The sequence below is a fragment of the Rosa rugosa genome, chromosome 3, assembly GCF_958449725.1.
Source record: "Rosa rugosa chromosome 3, drRosRugo1.1, whole genome shotgun sequence".
Taxonomy (NCBI): Eukaryota; Viridiplantae; Streptophyta; class Magnoliopsida; order Rosales; family Rosaceae; genus Rosa; species Rosa rugosa.
The window spans coordinates 34,647,066-34,663,878 of NC_084822.1; the positions used below are offsets into that span (position 1 = coordinate 34,647,066).

The 16,813-nt window shown below is 43.5% G+C and overlaps 1 long non-coding RNA gene across 7 annotated transcripts; it reads right to left on the reverse strand.

The window, feature by feature from the left end:
* Positions 1–10,912: 10,912 nt before the first annotated feature.
* LOC133738362 (uncharacterized) lies at positions 10,913–13,647 on the reverse strand. Of its 7 annotated transcripts, XR_009860090.1 has the most exons (7): positions 13,431–13,638; positions 13,172–13,236; positions 12,926–13,077; positions 12,215–12,272; positions 11,868–12,000; positions 11,184–11,217; positions 10,913–11,092 (listed from the first exon to the last, which is right to left on the reverse strand). It is a non-coding gene; the product is annotated as an uncharacterized LOC133738362 (long non-coding RNA). The 7 variants fall into 7 exon arrangements; XR_009860094.1 differs by having other exon boundaries at positions 10,913–11,217; positions 11,868–11,996; positions 12,215–12,343; positions 13,431–13,647; XR_009860092.1 differs by having other exon boundaries at positions 10,913–11,217; positions 12,215–12,343; positions 13,431–13,644.
* Between the last annotated feature and the right edge of the window lie 3,166 nt (positions 13,648–16,813).

Consider the following 16,813-nt stretch of genomic DNA (forward strand, 5'->3'; position numbering starts at 1 on the left):
GCTGTGTCTTACATTATACTTCTCAGCATGCAAGTTGCGGCATTACATGTTGTCCTTTACTACTTGCATCATTGCTCAGACCGATCTAGTCAAGTATATGCTATCGTGACCTATCCTGAGAGGCCGTATTGGCAAGTGGGTGCTCGCCTTATCAGAATTCTCACTACAGTATGTCCCACAGAAAGCAGTAAAGGGGCAAGCCATCGCGGACTTTCTGGCACATCACCCTATGCTGGATGTCCCCGCGGTTAGAGATTTAGAGGTCGCTGCCACAACTTTAGATCGCCCAGATTTGGCGTGCGTACCAGAGTACGCTGTACTGCATCAAGGCACAGTCTCACTCCAGCCCTGGTTGTTATATTTTGACGGGTCAAGAACAGATACGCTAGCAGGAGCAGGGGTTGTCTTGGAAACCCCGGCCGGCGATCGATTTTCCTACTCTTTCCAGTTGGAGTTCCAGTGTACCAATAACCAAGCAGAGTATGAGGCCCTCATTATAGGCCTAGAAGTACTACTGGAAATGGGAATCGGAGATGTACAAATACTTGGCGATTCTCTCTTGGTTATCAATCAGTTGTGTAACGAGTTCAGATGCAATAGCTTCACGTTGGTTCCTTATTGGAACAGGGCATTAGACCTGTTGGACCAGTTTGATAACATACATCTTGAGCACATTCCTCGCGAGCGAAATTTTGCAGCGAACGAGTTGGCCCAGCTGGCAACAGGGGTAACATTGAGATATGGCGTGCGGGAGAGAATCCTTAAAGTCGAGCGTCGCACGCTTCCTTCATGGATGGCGAGAAGAGATCCTCCAGATCATACCTCAGTCGCGACCTTGGAATCCATTGACGTGGATTGGCGCATCCCTTTGATCAATTATCTCAAGCATCCTGATCAGGCCACGGATAGAAGGATTCGCTATCTTGCCCTCAACTACTTCCTCAGAGGTGATGAACTTCGCAGACGAGGAGAAGATAGCATGGATTTCAGATGTGTTTATGGCCACGAAGCGAAACAACTCATGCGCGAAGTTCATTCTGGCATTTGTGGCGCCCACCAAGCAGGTCCAAAGATGCGATGGTTGCTCAGACGACATGGATATTTTTGGCCTAGTATTTTGAAGGATTGTATCGCGTTCGCTAAAGGTTGTTTGGACTGCCAAGCTCATGGGCCGGTCCAGCATGTTCCTAATATTCCAATGCAGCCCATTATACAGCCTTGGCCCGTAAGAGGATGGGCGCTGGATTTAATTGGGATGATTCACCCACATTCATCACTTCAACACAAGTTCATCATCGTCGCGACTGATTTCTTTACAAAGTGGGTTGAAGCAGAACCTTTGAAGGAAGCATCTGGTGGCACGTTGCGACAATTCCTATTCAGAAACATCATCTGCAGATTTGGGATCCCAGAAGTTTTTGTTTCGGACCGGGGGGCAGCTTTCATGGGTGGTGAAGTTGATAAACTGGCAAGAGAATGGGGAATACAGTTCATCCATTCCAGTCCATATTATGCTCAATCTAACGGTCAAGCAGAGGCCAGCAACAAGATCATTATCAATTTGCTGAAGAAAATGTTGGAAGTTAATCCACGACAGTGGCATGAGACACTTTATGAAACTCTTTGGGCCTACCGCACCTCTAAGCGGAATCCCACCGCGACAACACCTTATGCTTTGATGTTTGGCCATGATGCAGTTCTGCCGTTGGAAGTCAACGTCCAATCATTACGAGTTCAAGAGCAACATCATCTCATTGGAGAAGACTACGTTCAGGCTATGTGGCAGGAACATGAAGACCTTAGCGAAAAGCGCTTGGAGGCTTTAGATAATTTGGTCATGGAAAAGCAACGAGTCGCTCGCGCCTATGACAAGCGGACGCGGGGAAGGAGTTACAGCGAAGGAGAGTTGGTTTGGAAAGCAGTTCTCCCGCTTGGCGAAAAATTAGATGGTCGCGGCAAATGGACTCCAAGATGGGAAGGCCCGTACATCATCTATAAAATCTTAGAGAAAGGAGCTTTTCATCTCAAGGACCTGGATGGAGATGTCCATCATAACCCTATCAATGGGAGATACTTGAAGAAATACTTTTCTAATGTCTGGGACTCGGAGGAGTCGTAGACAGTTTATTCGCATAAGACATGGGGGACAATTCTAGTGTTCCTACACTCGTAAAGCCCATTCATGAAGGCCTGTTTTTGAGGCCCATAATCATTTCTTCACTATGCCTAGCAACACTAGGGGGGCAATACTATACAATACTAAGCCCATTTAGCCTAAAAAAAATAAAAAAATAAAAATAAAAATAAAAATAAATAAATTAATTAATTAATTAATAAAAAAGTCATAAATACAACTCTTAGGGGGCAATTCTAAGTGTCCCTACACTCACGAAGCTACTAAGCCGAGTCAGCGGCTCCGGAAACTTTTTCCAGCTTTGCCCTCGCAAGAAAGGCTGAGCTTAAGGGAAATGTGAGAGCCACCACCGTGATCGCCACCTCCATCGGAAGTAGTCTTCATGTTGCCAAAGATGTCCTCACCATGCATGGGGAACAGAGGAAGGGTTTCAATCTCTATGTTCATAGATCCATAACCGCCATAGTTCCCCATCTGCCCGTTAAAAGCAATCATCACACCAGCGGAAGAAGCAGAAGCAGGTGCAGATGAATTGGTAACATTGTCATCACCAACAAGCTCTGATCTTTGCATGGGCACATGAACATCCGAAGTGGACCTCTTCTTCTGCTTCTCCCGAGCCCTTTGGTTCACGAACCAAAAATAGACGTTCTTGAACTCGATCTTGCCGTACCATTTCAGCTGGAGACAGATCCTCTGAACCTGCTCTATAGTTGGGGACCTAACTCCCTTATTGTAGAAAAGCTCCTTGAGGATTCTTATCTGATCTGTAGTGGGAGTCCACCTGCTCCGCCTACAAAGCATGTTAGCACTACTCCCGGCTGCTTTGTTGCTTCCTCCATCCTCGGTTGGTTGCTGGGTTTGTGGTTCCATTGGTGATGGGTTGAGAGAATGCAAGAATTGAAGAGTGATGATGATGAGTAATTAAGAAAGATTGCTGTTAGAAATATTCGAGTTGATGAAATGATTTCGGGATTGGAAATTTGGGTTTATAATGTGGAGGAAGATATAGGCATGCAAATATCCACCATTGGATGGACGGTTGAAAAGAAGAGTCAAACTAAGTGTCAGTAAAGCGTGATTAAAGTTGCCTTAAATCTCGGAAAAGAATGGATTATTGGCGCGTGGGGAAACCGAACGGTTTTCGAGGAGGTAACTGTTCTTTTCACGAGATTATTTTTCACGACCGTTGTTTTTCAACGAGTGATTAGTGCCTTAAATCTTGGAAAATAAGGAATTATTGGCGCTAAGAGTTTTGAGTTGGGAGCCAGCAAGTGGATCCAAAAGATACATATGTCCTCAAAAACCTCGCCGCGAGGCTCTTTTTGATGCGGAGCATATTTTAAAAGTTCATATTTTTTTTTTTTTTCAATATACAATTATGGGGGCCTATATTTGGGGCTTTGCGAGACACAATTATTGACTTCTCACGGATATTTGGATATCAGGATAAGAAAATATTATTATATTCATAAAGTGGCTTTGCGGCCAAAAGCAGTACATTCATTACAAAGCCAAAAGTGGCTAGAATACAAAACATGAATCTTCCGATATCTTCTGAATCTTTTCTCAAGTGGAAACAGCTATGGAATCCAACGTCGGGTTGAGCCGCGCCATTATCCCAAGGAGGGGCAGACTTCAGGGAAGGAAAAAGAGGAGTAACGGAACCCCCGCGCCCCTTTTACATGGAAGCGGTAGAGGAATACAACATAGGCTTGGCCAACACCATTATTCATGAGAAGGGGAGACTCCAGTGAAAGAAAATGGAGCCTCCATGCCCCCTCAATTGGAAGCAGCTATGGAATCCAACGCCGGGTTGAGCCGCGCCATTATCTCCTGGAGGGGCAGAGAGTGAAGGAACCGAATATCAGCTTGAGTCTCTGCACCCCCTCTAGCCTTGGTAACCACCATTAGCTGGACGTGAAGTACAGGAACAGCCATTCTGTAGCTTGAACCCATTCCTTCAAAGAGTCCATCCCTTCTCATCCCTCCAAGATTCTATCAAGAAGAGAAAGGGGGAAAAGGAGGTGAGAACCAAAGCCCCTTCCATCTGGAGGGCACAACACAGGCCAGGTCCAGAAGAAAGGAAACAGAGGAGGAAAGATGAACCTCAGAGTGGCCGTCCTCCCTCTCCCCATTTCGCTCCGCGTATGGGATTTTCTCAAAAAATGATCTTACATGACCGGAGATCCCACACTTGGAGCCCCCTCGTGTTTCTAAACCAATCTGAAGCCTGGCATTTTTGTTGCAGAACTCCAGAAGGACGAAACAAGGGATTGCCTAAGATTACGCCATGAGGCCTAACCCAGGCTTAAGATTACGCCATAAAGCCTAAAATTTAGAGGCTAAAGGTCATTTCATGAGGGGAAGATTTGTGAAGAAGGAGAAAAAGAAGCAAGGATTGAAAGGCCATTTCTCGAATATTTCAAAAAAGTTGTTGTGAGTATTCCCTTCCTGAAATACAACTATTTATAGGGACTTCAGGCAAATCCCCACCCTTGGATGAAGCTCAATTTCAAAACCGATGTCAGTAAATCGAGATTAGTGATTCCAAATCTCGGGAAAAAAGGGACTAGCAGCATGTGAGGAGCGATTTTTTGAGGAGTTAGCTATTAAAAGAAGGGATTATTGACGTGTAAGGAGACCGAACAGTTTTCGAGGGGGCCTACAGAGATTGGCCCATGAAGCTCAATTTCAAGCAAAGTTCCTCCACGCGGAGATTCGCCGCAATAGCACTAGCTTCGGCCTGAGTGGCCCGTTCTCTGAGATGGGCCAGGTTGCGGCCCATTTCTTCAGAAGCAGCCAGAGGTTCATCGAGTTGGGCTTCTTCTGTAGCAATCGCGTTTTCAACAAAGGCTAAACCTGTATGGAGGTCCTCGATCCGAAGTTTGAAGTCGGACCTTTGGATTTGTAGTTCCCGCAGGCGGTTGGTTCGCTCATTTAAAATACCGCGAGAGATGTCCATTTCTCGAGAGAGGCTATTCAAAGCCTCTCGAGTGTCGTGAGCCTGGGCGTTCGCGGCCGGTTGACGTTGGCGGGCCTCACCAAGTTCATTCAGCAGATCGTCAATGGCACTAAATTGCTGCAGGGTCAATGCCTTCTCCTGGCAAAGATACCTTAGGGCTTCCAAGACTCGCGAGAGGATGTCAGTCTCCAATACCTGAGGACCCAGATGTTCGTGAAGCACCATCTTAGCCTCATCCACAGCAGAAGGAGGAGTTACCTCTAACACCCTCATCAATCTCTCGAATCTGGTAGGAGGCGGCGGAGGCGCCACAGGATCACAAACCACCAATGCAAAAGGGTGGACAACTTCCTCAGTTTCTTCATCTTCAATAGGTTGGTCTGTCCCTTCAGCCGCGGGAGAATCTGGAAACTCAACTCGCGGCTCACCATGGGCAAGTGGAGCAGATTCAAGCACAGGGCCCTCGGCTTCGACGGTTGTCTCATTTATTCGCAAGACTTGGGGGGCACCACCACCGTCAGTATCATTTTTCATCTCTTGGGCGACTGTCCGACCGATAGGACCCTCAGCGTTTGTAGCCACCTCCTCGGTACAAACAGAATCCTGGTTAGATTCAGAAATGTCAGAGAGTGGGGTTGGATCAAAAGGGAAATGGAAAGCATTGGCCAACAGTGGCTTACCTCTCGAGTTGTCGGGTCAATATCTGGTACGTGGTCACCAAGAGGAAGAGGCCTCACTTCATTCACCTCTTGGACCTTTAGTGCCGCGAGAATCTCTGTCGTCATCAGTTCCTCATAAGCGGCAGAATCCTCAGAGTGGCTTTCCACACTTTCATGCTCCGAGGAGTCGTCATCGGAGATCGTTATTAGAATGGTAGGACCTTGCAGATGCTCTGTAGATGTGGGAGACGGAAGAGGCGCCACGGGGTTAGTTGATGCTTGAACTAGCGAGAGAGTTGGCTTTTCTGCAGTGGCTGAGGGTCCAGCCTCGCTCAGGCGAGAGGGATTAGTGGTCCTTTGACGGACCTGTCAAAAGATACATAGTGAAGATCCTGCCCAGATTCTAAAATTTAAAAAGGATAAGACGGGGTCGGAGTTTACCAATCGCATTCCCAGAGGTTCGTCATCTTCAAAACTCTCTTCGACGAATTGAGCTCGATCGCGTTTGCAAGCAAAGACAGCAGTGGCCTGTACGAGAAAAGAGTCATAACTCAAAAAGGGGGGAAGCACCAAATATACAAGTTTGGGATCATTCTTAACTAAATTAGCTCAGCGGGATCTTCATCATGCGAAGACTCTCCCTCAGAAGTCTCCTCTGCTATTGCCTTTTGTTTCCCCGCCTGAACAGAGGCTATCCTGCTCCAGGTAGTTTGCTGCAAAACACACTCAGGAATAAGAGTGGGAAAATCAACACAAGGAAAAAGAACGGTGAAGAAAGACAAAAACTTACTGTTGCCCTAGGCTCGTGGATTTGTATCCCTGGACGCAATAAGCGAGAAGGTAGAATAGGCCGCGAGGGTTGTGCTGCAAGGTTGGAGAAGCGCTCAAGAATCTTGCGGTCCTCCGGACCAGGACTACTCATGCCACGAAAGATCAGGACGAAGAGTTCGTCATGTGGCAGGTCCCAACAGTTCACGGACACTTCTTTCCACCAATCAGCATAATCATCGTCGACATCGTTGAGGGGGTACAGCGCTCTGACCCAAGGGGGAATCACTATCAAAGTAAACTGACTCTGAAAGGGGGCAGACCCAGGTGGGGCTAATCTCAGCCAAGAGGTGTAGTAATTGGCAGAATCAACCAGAGGCCAGGGTACCAACTGGGCCAACCCAAATTGGCGAGCAAAATGGTTAGGGGCATAGAGCTCATAACTTACGCGTTCAGTGGCAAGACGAATATCCAAGCAGGAGATGGCGCGACGAAAGGCCAGGAAGGCTCTTTCGCTATGATCCCGTCCACTGGGCAGAAAGCCATCATCAAGGGGAGGAGGGAATCGCCTAGAAAGGACTATTTTTGGGTCCGGCATCTCTCCCAGCAAGTACAAGTAAATAAAACACTCGGAGTAGGGTGGAGCTCGATACCTTACGTTGCGGCAAAGCCAGTTCCCCAAAAGGGAATCAACTGGAGGTTCCTTTGGAATATCACCGCGACGGAAGAGAGGGAAATAAATATGCAGCCAAAAGGCAAGGATCCAGAAGGGGCCACTAATTTCGGTATCAAATGGGCGCATTACGGCTCTATAAAGGGAGCGATATAACGCACCCAATACAGGTTGCCCAAGGCCAACGCAAATACCATTGTAGAGAGCAGTGGCCAGAGAATTCCAAGGTCCAGTAGGTTTGTTGGAAGAAGTGCAAAAGATAAATTTGCAAAGCCAGAATTCCAGGAATGCGATACCTCCTGTATGGTCACGTCGGGTGCAGTAATATTCGCGCCAGGATGGGTAGGATCTGCTGTGATGCCCTCGACCAGCCATATCCATTCTCAAAGAAAATTGAGTGCCATCAAACTGACCATGCACATAGGGGTCAAAGTCAATGGGCAACCCCGTGATGGTAAGAACATCCAGCAGAGTTATGCTCATCTGCCCAAACCGGAAATCGAATGTATTGCTGGAGGTGTTCCAGAAGCAAAGAGCGGCAGCTAGCGGTGCAGGGCTAGTATTATTGGGAAGACAGAAGCATAGATCGATGGTTTGGGTGATACCCACCGCATCCCATCGGGCCAAATCTCTCGCTCGGTTCTCCTGATACCAAATATTTTCCTCGGGAGCGACGGTAGGCCAGTAGCCCACTTTCCTCCTTGGTCCCCAACTGCTAAAATCACCAGGCACCTGCCGAAGAGCCGCTATGGGACGGCGGATGGGAAGCCCATAATAGGCCATAGCATCATCTGGCAAACGATCGCGAGGTGTGGGACCCAGACTCGCTTGACTATCACCGCCACCAAAGCCCATCAGTCGACTTCTCTCCTCTCCGTTCTGACTTCTACATCGAACACTCATGTTAGTTCGCCAGACGAATGCGGCTTTCTCAGTGATTTCATCTGCCTGATCGATAACGAATGGTTTCTTGGATGCCATTTCTAGGTCGTAAGGAATACTTCTCCAATACGCTTTGATTTATAGCTCAAATATGTTTGGAGATTAATTTATTAGCTGGGCCAGTGAGTGGCCCTAGTTTATAATTAATGAGTCATTATTCCATCTTGAGAATCGCATCTAAGGCGACAGTGAAGATACTTCTCCAATACGCTTTGATTTATAGCTCAAATATGTTTGGAGATTAATTTATTAGCTGGGCCAGTGAGTGGCCCTAGTTGATAATTAATGAGTCATTATTCCATCTTGAGAATCGCATCTAAGGCGACAGTGAAGATATTCCACCTTTTCCTATCACCGCAGGGCCAGCATAGTGGCCTGATGTTTTTTAAAACATGATTAAAACCGATGCGGTTTTAGATGCTAAAGTTGCAGAAAAATATGGTGGTTTCAATTGGTCACACGTCACGATGACGATAGCCATGACCCAATCATCCTCTTTGGCATAAGACTCGCGAAGGATTAAATGAAAGCAAACAGTTTGCTATTTTGCATCTTATTTCGCCAAGTACTATAGGCCTTGATCTAGCCAGGAAAGCGGCTCCAACACCTACATTTGAAAAAATCAACAGAGAGCCAGCAAACAAGGCAGATACTTGTTGCTATACACATGGCGAAGCTACCACCAAGGAAGAGAAGGATCCTCATTCGCGATCAAAAGCAGTCTCCTTCGCATGGGGGGCACGCTAAAGTTTTGATTGCCTACAACCTGCCCAAGTTTTGCCAGATCCATGGGGGGCAATAAAGTTGGCAAAGGAAGCGTCAGTTCATGACAAAGGCAATTCAATAGTGGCATTCAAGCTTTATGGCCTATTTAGAGGCCTATATGGAAACAGTCAAGCCAATACAAGTGGCTTTGGAGCAACAACATTATAAGAGGAGTGCTGATTCAAGACCTCTTTAGTCAAGACGAGGACCTTTGACTTCGAGGTCTGGGGGGCAATGTTTGGACCCAAAATGAACATTTTGGCCTGACAAGGCGTGTCTTGGAGAAATTGAGCCAATGTCAGTGGCTCAAGCTATATATTGTCGACAAGCTCGAAATATATATTTAGAGGCTAAATAAAGCCTACTATGGAAGTATGACAAGTCAACTTTAGCATATTTTCCTACTTCGGCTAGGAAAAACCGAGCTAGACAAGGAAGGAGGGGTGGCAGACTAACCAAATGAAATCGAAATGTGCTGAAACTTTCCAGATCCATTCTAGACAGCCCAAGGATCATTTCTTATGAAGAGTGCAAGAGCTTTTTTTAAGTGGAAGGCCTTCAAACAATCAGCCCAATTTTCGATGTGGAGCACTAATTGGGATTTATAGGCTACCAATTGGAGCCAAAGTTGATCCTGGTCAAAGGGTGGAAGACCTCGAAGTCAAAGGTTTGGCAGGTCCCACTGGGCGTGCCAAAATGTTTGGCTCCAATTTTGTTGCAGCTGGTCTATAGTCTCTTTTCTGCGCGGGCGTGCCAGCACCGTTCGGGTGCGGTCGTCGGGGGTGTCCCTTGACCTGACTTCTTTCAAGCAATTGTGGACGAGGAGAGCACCAACCTCGTCGTGGGATTCTTTGTGCCTCGTGGTGAGGACTTTTTCTAATCTTCTTGCGTCACCAAATCGATACTCGATGTTGTAGATCGAGCAGAGCGAGAACCACCGGGAAGTAGAGAGAACTTGCTAAAGCGTGACTTTAGCTTGGCTGGGTTGCTAGGGCGTTACCCTTGCTTGGCTGGTTCTGTAACCGTTGTGGTCGCGGCACTACCGTCGGCTCCCGAGGAGACTAGGACCGAAGTACGTTGACAGAGGGTTTGGTGGCACTGAAAGTCGGCTTCTGAGAAGACTAGGACTAGGAGTGTGATCACCGCTAAGAGAAAGAGAAGGAGAGGAGTTGCTCTTAGAGAGATTTGCTCTAGAGAGAACTTAGATCATCTTAGAGATGTTGTTGTTGTATGTGAATGTGTGTGTTAGAATGAGAGGAGAAGGTGTTTATATAGGGAAGAAAAAGAAGAGTGAAATGATGAGTGGAAGAAAAATAATGAAAGTAGATCTAAGTTCACTTGTAAAATATGGAAAAGATAGAGAAAAGATGAAATGAAAGCGAAGCATGAAGGTGCAGCAACATGGAAGTGGTGATGATCTATTAAAGAGATTGTAGAAGAAAAATATATCCAAGGAAAAAGAGAAAAGCATCTAGCTTTCTTCATGTGGGTAGGAAACATGAACATGTGAATATTGAGCTGGTTTTAGGTCAGTTTCTGCCCCTTTATTCCTTCAATTATTTCTCCAACAAGACTTCATTATATGCCTTCGACTTCTTCATATGAAATGTTCCACTATGAGTGTAGATCATCCTGACAAATTTTCAGATTTTTAGTCCATTTGGTTGGGCCGAAAATACTGCTGGACCTCTTACAGGTCCAGTTTTCCAGTTTTGCTTCTGTAGAAAATTGGGCTGATTGTTTGAAGGCCTTCCACTCAAAAAAAGCTCTTACACTCTTCATAAGAAATGATACTTGGGCTGTCTAGAATGGATCTGGAAAGTTTAAGCACATTTTGATTTCATTTGGTTAGTCTGCCACTCCTCCTTCCTTGTCTAGCTCGGTTTTTCCTAGCCGAAGTAGGAAAATATGCTAAAGTTGACTTGTCATACTTCCATAGTAGGCTTTATTTAACCTCTAAATATATACTAGAAATTATGCCCACGCTTTGCCGCGGGAGTTACTCGTCAATGAATTAGAACTACGTAATGGAAGAAAGAAATTATTACATAATATTATGTCCGTAATCAGAACTACGTAAATGAATTAGATCTCATAACATTACTGTTGTTCAGGAGAGTAATTGCTTGTGTAGACAACGATAGAGATCAATTCCGCGTGATGCTGCGGGTTGGTTATAAGTTTAACTACAACAAAAACAAACGTTCAAAATATTATGTCCGTAATCAGAGTATCTTTTACAGATTTGAAAATCTGGTATGTTAACCAGATACATACATGAGCGATTTTGATCCAATTAGGTACATCGGTGCTGCAAATAAAACCAAGAGCAACAGAAGATCAGAACTTTAAGAATCAGATTAATCAAACACGAAAATCAAGTCAAAATATTCTTCCAATTTCAGAGTAAAAAAAAGTTAAAAATTTTCCTTATCAAACTTAAAAGCTGAAAGTTCATCACTGTAATTAAAATAATAAAAAAAGGGAGAGAGAGCAATTTTTTTGCCATGAAATGTTCCAATATTTGCAGAACATCTAGTGAACAATGAAATACCTAATTCCCTAATAAAAACTTCCATTCTTTCAATCGCTGTCCCAAATTTTTGTTTTGGGGGAGGAGGGGAGCTAGGGGGAGAAATAATCCCACAGGATTGCAATAGAATCATTTGAGCACCATGACCCCCTAAGAGTTAGAAGTGTACATGTTATATATGCAAGTGCATCATCTGTAAATGATATAATCAATTTCCTAACCACATGTAAATGAAAACTTTCCTTCCATTTTTCCGAAACTACATGAAACAAAAGAGCACGATCAATCAAGCAAGAATTGTTCTAAAACAACTCACTCCTCAAAATCTGAACTTTGAAGAGTAAAGGTATTCCCAATGTTAGAAAAACCAATACAGAAACAGCAACATACTTTTTTCTATTTGTTAAGCAGCAGACAAAGGGTATTACCTGCTATGGCATTTACAAATGTCTTAATTTGAAAGTTGCTGCTTCCATCATTCTTTGCCACTGGTGCAAAATCTTGGCAAACATCCTGAGGTGTAGAATGTTTCTTTAGCTGCGACAGGCGCCATATATCTACCTTAAAGATCAAAAAAAATTTGAGGAACAATTGTGCTAGATCGCCCAGCTAGAAATACACAAATAGTGCTAAATGATTGCTTACACATTTAAACTGATAAATTCAGTTGTTAAAGCAAAGGAAACTAATAGCTTACAAACCCAGGTGTGATAGTTGGAAATTAGAGAAGCGAATAAAAAAATTGAGATACATATAGACACAGATAGAGAATTACCTGACTTGCTGAAATGCTTTTAGCCAATATGTAATTCATACGAAGCAACCAGCCATAACTGCTGTAATCAACCAAGTTAAGCCTTTAAAGCTGAAGACTGAATTTGAAACTATGACCGAATGACTCAAGCTGGAAAAAAACATGCAGATGCCAGACAAATTGGAATCGAAGCTTTCAATAGAATCAGTTGATCTATTTTCTTGTATCTGTCACTGAAGCCTAGTGAAATTTTATCAAAAGATTATATGCCTTTTTTTAAAGGATGTTAAGGCTTTAAGGTAATGCATAAATGAAGCATTTTATATTAACTGTTCCTGATTATTAGGCTAAAACGAAGCATAAACTTTTAGAAAATAAACAGACAGAAGAAAGCAGTATATCTAAAAGATGTAGATACAGATCACAAAATGCAGAAACTTGAGAAAAGAAATTCATCAGTTAAAAATTTTGTTTCTTGCTGGAACATGGTGCAATTTGTTTCGTTTGAGGAAGATGACTTTGTTAATCATAAAGTTAACCATTTCATGACAACACCAAAAGCTACCATGCTAAGTTAATTGTGCACTATAGAGATGTTTGAACGAAAAGACAATGGATTCAGATTCATTCACAACTAAACAATAATTCTGGTAAAAGGAAACAAAGTTTATATAAGAGGATTATAAAACATGAAAAGAAATAATGATCAAAATATGAAAGATGATAACTCACTTAAACACTGCTGGCCATTGTACTGGTGCCCAAACGCATTTTTTCTGATCAATTCCGGCAAGTTATCTAAGAATCCAAACTAAACCAAAAGCATGGGCCAGAGAAGACCCACCTGGTTTGAACCCCTTATATAAATTACACATCTTGAATTCCTGAAAAAAAAAAAAAAAAAAAAAAAAAAAGGATGTTAAACCTTAAATTGCAGGACTCAAACTTTAATCTGCAATATGCATAGGCATGCCTTACCTTTGAATTGCTCAAAGGTCTTCTTCTTTCTGTTTCAATCATGACAATAGCACGTGAATGGATCCCTGCAAATATAGATGATGAAAATCATGAAATTAATTCATCATTTTCTCCCAATATTCATATCAAATCAATTGCACAACTAAACCAAACAATGACGTAAAAATGGAAAGACTAAGCCAAAATGAGTGAGGATTAGTTCAAATTAATAAAAGAAATTGGTAAGTGTAAATGAATGAAAAAGCTTTGGGTAACTCACCAAGTCTGTGCTGATGTTGATCTTGATGGAGAAGTTTGATGTCGGCTAAAAGCAGATGCTGACGACAATGGAGGCTTCTCGAATTAGGATAGTACCAGAGATCCCTCTTATATATTCAACTATTCAGGGCAAAACTGTAATCCCAAAATGGAATCCATTTCGAACACTGTTTGTCCGATTGTGAAATCTGGAAGAATCGGTATTCTTCGTTTTGTTTGGATTTGATAATATCAATTTTGTTCGAGCTTGCAGGTTGTTTCTGCCATCAGTCTAGTGGAAAAAAAAAATAACGACAGAAGCGTCTTTTTAACCCCTTCCAATGGCAAAAGACCCATATGCCCAAATGACATAGTATGAAACACGTAGAAAAACGTGTAATTGGGAAAAAAATTCAAGGGCAAAATGGCCTTTTCGACCTGATGAACAGTAGTAACAGTAACCGGCCAACCGGCCTTTCGTATATAGTATAATTTCGAGCTTGTCGACAATATATAGCTTGAGCCACTGACATTGGCTCAATTTCTCCAACACATGCCTTGTCAGGCCAAAATGTTCATTTTGGGTCCAAACATTTATTGTCGACAAGCTCGAAATATATATTTAGAGGCTAAATAAAGCCTACTATGGAAGCATGGAAGCATGGAAACATGAAAAGTCAACTTTAGCACATTTTCCTACTTCGGCTAGGAGAAACCGAGCTAAACAAGGAAGGAGGGGCGGCAGACTAACCAGATGAAATCGAAATGTGCTGAAACTTTCCAGATCCATTCTAGATAGCCCAAGGATCATTTCTTATGAAGAGTGCAAGAGCTTTTTTTTGAGTGGAAGGCCTTCAAACAATCAGCCCAATTTTCTACAGAAGCAAAACTGGAAAACTGGACCTGTAAGAGGTCCAGCAGCATTTTCGGCCCAACCACATGGAATAAAAATCTGAAAATTTGTCAGGATGATCTACACTCATAGTTGAACATTTCATATGAAGAAGTTGAAGGCATATAATGAAGTGTTGTTGGAGAAATAATTGAAGGAATAAAGGGGCAGAAACTGACCTAAAACCAGCTCAATATTCACATGTTCATGTTTCCTACCCACATGAAGAAAGCTAGATGCTTTTCTCTTTTTCCTTGGATATATTTTTCTTCTACAATCTCTTTAATAGATCATCACCACTTCCATGTTGCTGCACCTTCATGCTTTGCTTTCATTTCATCTTTTCTCTATCTTTTCCATATTTTACAAGTGAACTTAGATCTACTTTCATTATTTTTCTTCCACTCATCATTTCACTCTTCTTTTTCTTCCCTATATAAACACCTTCTCCTCTCATTCTAAGACACACATTCACATACAACAACAACATCTCTAAGATGATCTAAGTTCTCTCTAGAGCAAACCTCTCTAAGAGCAACTCCTCTCCTTCTCTTTCTCTTAGCGGTGATCACACTCCTAGTCCTAGTCTTCTCAGAAGCCGACTTTCAGTGCCACCAAACCCTCTGTCAACGTACTTCGGTCCTAGTCTCCTCGGGAGCCGACGGTAGTGCCGCGACCACAACGGTTACAGAACCAGCCAAGCAAGGGTAACGCCCTAGCAACCCAGCCAAGCTAAAGTCACGCTTTAGCAAGTTCTCTCTACTTCCCGGTGGTTCTCGCTCTGCTCGATCTACAACATCGAGTATCGATTTGGTGACGCAGGAAGATTAGCAAAAGTCCTCACCACGAGGCACAAAGAATCCCACGATGAGGTTGGTGCTCTCCTCGTCCACAATTGCTTGAAAGAAGTCAGGTCAAGGGACACCCCCGACGACCGCACCCGAACGGTGCTGGCACGCCCGCGCAGAAAAGAGACTGTTGACCAGCTGCAACGAAATTGGAGCCAAACATTTTGGCACGCCCAGTGGGACAAGGTTAGAATTTTTTTTTTCTCTTGAAGACATATTCAACCACCGGGCTTCAAAACAAACATTTTGGCACGCCCAGTGGGACTACATCAAAAGTTTTTCTCTTGAAGACATTCAACCACCGGGCTTCAAAACAAACATTTCGGCACGCCCAGTGAGACTGTACTAGAGTCTTTTTTCGTCATCATTGAGATGCCAGGGGAAAATCTTTACCAAAAGAAATTCCTAAAGTGAATTGATGGACAATGTTGCCACCATTGGCGATACCGCCATTAATGATGAGTTTATGCCTATTCCCATCCCAGAGGGGGCAAGCATTGATGAACAGCTCGCGATCATCATGGCCAACATCGTGAGGAATAAAGAAAAGCAAGCCAGGGACATGGCCATTTTGATCGCAAAAACAAAGCAGAGGTTTCGCGATTGGGACCTAGAAATTGAGCAGAACGCTCGAGAAGAGGTCATTTATGAGGCTGATTTGCCTATAGGTGGCAATCAACCTAATGGCCTCACTGGTGAATCACAGCCTTACATAGAGGCTACTTATGGAGAACGTCATCAACAAGATTGTTCTTCAGACAAGAAAATTGTCTCTGAACAAATATCTGATGTCTCCACTGATCAAGCCAAATATGTGGCTACTGATCAGATGCATGGGGGGCAAGATATGACCCATGATCATCCCTTTGATCAAGAGAAGTTGGCGACAGTTGGCGACAAAGCCGATCTTGGGACACCGTCATCTTCCAAATTACAATTGGAGATCATGTCTCGTCAACCAACAAAGATACTTGGGGGGCAAGAATACCCCTCTCACGAGCCAAATTCCTCCAAATTCTTCAACGAGAAGTATCTTTGTTCTTTTTCTACAAGCTCTCATAGGAGGGATTTTTACCCTACAAATTTTGATACATCGGAGCTTGGAGTGAAGCATAGATGGCCTCCCCCGTGGCCTTCTGGAGGTTAGCCAAATATAGTGCTGCTAACTTCTTTCTTTCTTTTTAAATTTCCTGTCAATTTTCAGTTTTCATTTTTATTTTGGTAAAGGGGTTGTGAATCATAACGGAATAGGTGAAGTCTCTTTTGTTAATATTGGCCTAAACTCCTTATTGGTGCCTAGTTCAGGTCCCTTAAGGTTAAGGGCGGCTTTTATTAACACTTGTTGAACTGTCTTCACACTTATGACCTTTCTCATCTTAGTAAGTATAGCCTATGTGAAATGGTGTCTAGAAAGGGGACAACGTTCATGACAGGTTCTTGAATCCAGAAGTGCGTGCAAATGGGCCTAAACCACTATGTGGGAGTAGCTCATGCCAAAATGGATTCTGCCTCTCTTGTTCGCCCTCCCCCATCTGGCCATTTCAGTAAGGTTGCCCAAAGGATTTGAAAGAAAATTTGTGTCTAGACGACTATACTTGGGCCGCATGTCTAAACCTTGATTCACAATGTCTTATTCAAATTAAAAAAAAAAATACAAAAATACAA